We start from the raw sequence: 5,083 nt of genomic DNA, 5'->3' as shown, positions 1-5,083 counted from the left end.
AGAGCTGGTACTTCAGTGGGACTCTAAGGTCTTTGTGTCCTGGACACAGCCTGAGAAGATGGATCTGATGCTGAAGGTTGGTGGATTCGACAGATGGACCATGAGGAGCAGTGCAGGACTGGTGACTTCCTCAGTTAGTATCTGTCCTCCATTGTTTCACTCACTGTGTCATTAGTCACGGTCAACCTCATCTCACCAGGTTACACCTCTCCTTGGGTCAGGACATAATTAGGAGATCCATGAAGGTGGGCTCTTCAGTCCTTGCCTGGGCTAGTTTCTGGTCCTCAGAAGAATAAAAGCAGCCCTAAGCTTGGCAAGCCAGATAGGAAGGACCAGAGTAGAGTCAGACATGGCAACACAGGCCTGTAATCTTAATATTAGAGAGTTCCAGCATCCACGCTTTTGTGAATGTGTGTGAGCTTATTAGTTGCGTCCAGAGATGTTGAACTTGAGGTCAGAGTTCCTCTACAGCAGTGTTTCTCAACCTTCCTAATGCTATGACCTTTAACACAGTTCCTCATGTTGTGGTGATCCCAATCATAACATTATTTTTATTTCTACTTCATCATTGTGTGCTGGCTGGTTTTGTGTGTCAACTTGACACAAGCTGGAGTTATCACAGAGAAAGCAGCCTCCCTTGAGGAAGGATCTCCCTGAGATCCAACTGTAAGGCATTTTCTCAATTAGTGATCAAGGGGGAAGGGCCCCTTGTAGGCGGTGCCATCCCTAGGCTGGTAGTCCTGGGTTCTATTAGAAAGGAAGGTGAGCAAGCCAGGGGAAGCCAGCCAGTCAGCAGCATCCCTCTATGGCCTCTGCATCAGCTCCTGCTTCCTGACCTGCTTGAGTTCCAGTCCTGACTTCCTTTGGTGATGAACAACAATGTGGGCAGTGTAAGCTGAATAAACCCTTTCCTCCCCAACTTGCTCCTTGGTCATGATGTTTGTACAGGAATAGAACCCTGACTAAGACACACTGTAAGTTTGTTGCTGATGTGAAGTATAACATAGTTTTGGAGATAGAAGTTTTCCAAATGTCACCTACAGGTTGAGGATCCTGCTCTACAGAGTCAGTTTCCTGTTAGCTTATGTTATGCAAGATCTTTGAAAGAGTGTGTGTGTGTGTGGTGATGGATGGCTCAGTAGGTAGAGGCCCCTCTCAAAAAGCCTGATGATCCGAGTTCAGTTCCTGGGTTCCACCTGGAGAAAGGGGAGAAATGACTCCTGGAAGTTGTCCTCTGATCTTTGTGGCATGCTCCTCCATCATCTTCAAGGGTGACTGTCACCTTTCCTTTTCTTGTCCTTCAAGTACCCACAGTCATATTAGGTCATGGCTTCCTTCCAACTTGACCACATCTAAAGACTCACTTTCCAATATGATCAAATTCATTTGGTACAAGGGGCTCAGGGCACTGATGCATCTTGGGATGGACGGATTTAATCTACAGTGCATCTCAGTTACCCGTGGCAGAGGGCCAAGAAGTGAGAGCTGGCAGCGCTTCCCCCTTCCCCCTTCTCACCACAGCAAACTGCTTAACGCATCCCAAATTGCTTTCCACGTTACAAATTTAAAATGACACCGTCCCACCCCACGTGAAGTGTAGGATCTGAGAGATTATTTAAAATTCAGATTTGTACCCAACCTTCTTTGTAGCAGCCAGAGCAAGGCATCCTCTCCTCTGCCATTGTCTTCACACATTCTGACGGAGATGAAAATACATTCTACTTCAAAGAGTAAATCAAACCAGCCACAAATCGGAAATATTCAACAGCTATCTAATTACGCATTAGGTGGCTGCTGTTGTTTAATTTTCCTAAATAATATTTAATATGCCTCCGTGGATTAGACATGATCCTGTTCTCACTGGAATACTTAACTATTTGAGAAATAACCTTAATGTTGTCTCTCAAAGTAGAAACTTGTGGGAGAACAGAAAGGGCAAATTTAATTCTACAAGGTACAATATTAATGAGGGATTGCATGCTGGAGCCAAGTTTAGGATAAGTAAAATCAAAGACCAAAGCCAGTGTGGGCATCACCGAAGCCCTTGCTGTCTGGTTCAGCTCCTCAGCAGTAGGTGTATACAAGGGAGACTTCAGACTTTGGGTCACCAGGAACCACCAGGAATAGACATGAGGACCAATGACTGGTTTCTATCAAGGAGCCTAGCACAGGTTCAAAGCTGACCATACAACCATTAGGCAGCTCTTAGGTGAATGCAACTGACCTCAGAGGTGAGCAGGATCAGCCGCCAGCATTCACTGGTTGTCTTATGTTTTGTTATATAATAGGCACAGGTAAGTCTTCACCATGCCAAATGAATGGATAAATAGATACATGATAGATGATACATAGATAGATAGATAGATAGATACATAGATCGATACATAGATGTGTAGATGGATGGATGGATGAATAGATAGACAGATGTTTATACTGAGAGTGAGGGAATAGACTGAGAGCTACTGTGGACTGAAAGAGTTGCTTTAGAGTTATGCCTTGAGACTTAAATCGAAGTGTGTTGGTACCAGCATGTGTGGACAGTAGGAATCATGAACTCTGACGAATGTCATTGATGCCTGTAGAAGACATGAGAGATCCCTCCCTGTGCCTGTCTGCCTTTCTTTTCTTGATCTCTCTTTCTTTCTGGCTCTCACTATCTTGGTCTCTCTGTCTCTCTTGTTTGTCTCCTTTTCTCTCCCTCCCCTTGTCCCCTCTACAGTATGAGAATCCAACAGGAAAGTAGCCATCTGCAAGCTAAGCATCAGTCCTCAGAGGACAGCAGATTAGCTTCAGGAACTGTCCTTCATTGCTTCTGTGGCTAAGTGATGGAAGAAAGCAGTTTGGGGGAAGTAAGGATGGGTTTATGCGGCTCATGATTTGAAGAGGGAGTCCATCTTGGCAGGGAAGATGTGGTCAGTGAGAAACGTTCTAGCCATGACAGGGGTCACATGGTCACATGACCAGATGGTCACATTGCATCTCCAGTCAGAGAGATGCATGTGGCTTGTTCCTTCATTTTCTCCCCTGGTTTGGTCTGGGACCCCATCCATGGACTGCAGCATTCATATTTAGGGTGTTTATTTCCTGGCTCAATAGTTTGGGGAACACACTCAAAGACTTGCCTGGGGAGGGGCTTCCATGTGATTCTAAATGCCATCAAGTTGACAATGAAGATTAACATTATACTTCTTGGTGTAAAGTGAGAAGGGACCCCTAGCTGCTGTAATGTCTAGTCTGAAAGCAAACAGAGGTTGAGGCAACTATTTTGCCAACATTAGATAAGAAACCTCGGTGACAGACACATTCCACATTTGAAAATGCAGCTTAACACACATGGCTTCCTCCTTTAAACATCAGTATTATCTCTTCTGTGCCATACAACATACAGCACTGGAGAGCTGCATCCTGCCAGCCTCTCTCAGCTGTGGTATCTTGTGTGTGACGGCTGAACAAATGACTTATGCTTCTGCACACCACACCGTTCTCCAGGGCTAGTCACAGATCACATGTGAAGCTGAGTACCAAGTCTCGGGATTATAGTTTCTGTGTTTCATCAGGTCAAATTTCTCCACCAAGTGTTATGAATCATGTTCCTCTCAGACACTGAGAGGGTTAAAACGTTCGCCATTTCTTCATTCCTCACAATTCTGTAGGAAGGAGTTTCTGTGTGAAGTTTTCTAAGTATTTCATAAAAGTTTACTGATACGTTTGTCCAAGAACCATCAACCCAGAAAGAACCCTCTTAAACAAATTACCTTTGCCCAGAAGACAGTAAGTAGACAATGAGGCAGAATTCTCATCTCCAACCACGTAGTCCTGTCAAAGAGACACTGTTCCAGGCGTGTGTCTTCTGGGATACTGAGGCACTCTAAACTAATAAATGAATGCTTCCCTTTAGTTGGGAAACTTTCTAAATAAACAATTCACAGTCTCAGAATTCAAGAGAAGCTTGCAAGTATGGCTCCTGTGTGGCTGCAGGTGTGGCTCCTGTGTGACTGCAGGTGTGGCTACAGATATGGCTGCAGGTGTGGCTACAGGTGTGACTGCAGGTGTGACTGCAGATGTGGCTCCTGGGTGGCTGTAGGTGTGGCTGCAGGTGTGACTGCAGATGTGGCTCCTGGGTGGCTGTAGGTGTGGCTGCAGGTGTGACTGCAGATGTGACTCCTGGGTGGCTGTAGGTGTGGCTGCAGGTGTGGTTGTAGGTGTGGCTCCTGGGTGGTTGCAGGTGTGGCTACTGTGTTACATGTGTGCCAGTAGGTCGCAGAGGAGAGAGGCTATGTCTATGCTCAATGTTCTTACCTATGACCATCTAAATGATTGATAACAATCTCTGTGACCACCAGTTGTGCACTGGGCAGGCCCATTCGGTCTCCCAGGCTAGGAAGCATGGCAGAGACTTAGATCCCCACCTCCACCCCCTGAGACCACAGACCCTGGACTGGACTGAGCTCCAGACTGATAGGGTCACTCTGGCAGCCTAGGAAAAGAACAAATCCAAGACAACCACCAGACTGGTGCTATGGGGCCTGGACAGGGAGCTCAGGTCTGGTGGTGCAGGCAGACCATGCTGGAGCCCTGCTTGGCACTGTAATGTTTGAGTAGGGAATAGTGCTCCTAAGACCACTCCTGAGATGACCCCAGACACCCAGAGACCCTGAGGGCCACTAAGAGGAGCACAAAAAAATGGTGGGAAAATGGAGGAAGATGAGAAACAGAAGTCTGTGGGCACTATGAAGGGAGGCAGAACTGGAGACTTGAGGGCAGTGAGAACAGCCTGAAGTGAGTACCCAGTGATGCCATGGTGAGGTCCTGGCCTGTGCTGCCACTGGGGGCCATGTCTGGATCCTTGCCCTGCAGCAACAGGGGACTGTTATTACCAAAGGCCAGGCAGACATCCCAAGGACATGCTGATGTCTGAGGGCTGTGCAGAGCTGATACCACTCCTCACCTGAGTATCTTGGGAGAGCTGGCCCTGGCAGCCTGAGAGCAGGATAGCAGACCCTGCCCCTAGCCAACTGCAATACTCAGGAGAGACACCTCCTCTACATTGTGGGTGAGCAGGCCCTGTGCCTCACCTGGGCAG

The 5,083-nt window shown here is 47.2% G+C and overlaps 1 pseudogene; it reads left to right on the top strand.

Annotated features, from left to right (window-relative positions):
* Positions 1 to 4,204: 4,204 nt before the first annotated feature.
* Positions 4,205 to 4,328, top strand: LOC115029159 (small nucleolar RNA SNORA17; annotated as a pseudogene).
* Positions 4,329 to 5,083: the final 755 nt, after the last annotated feature.

The sequence above is a fragment of the Mus caroli genome, unplaced genomic scaffold (genome assembly GCF_978045245.1).
Source record: "Mus caroli unplaced genomic scaffold, Mus_caroli_1 scaffold_15, whole genome shotgun sequence".
Lineage (NCBI taxonomy): Eukaryota > Metazoa > Chordata > Mammalia > Rodentia > Muridae > Mus > Mus caroli.
This window is presented reverse-complemented; position numbering and strand designations above follow the sequence as displayed.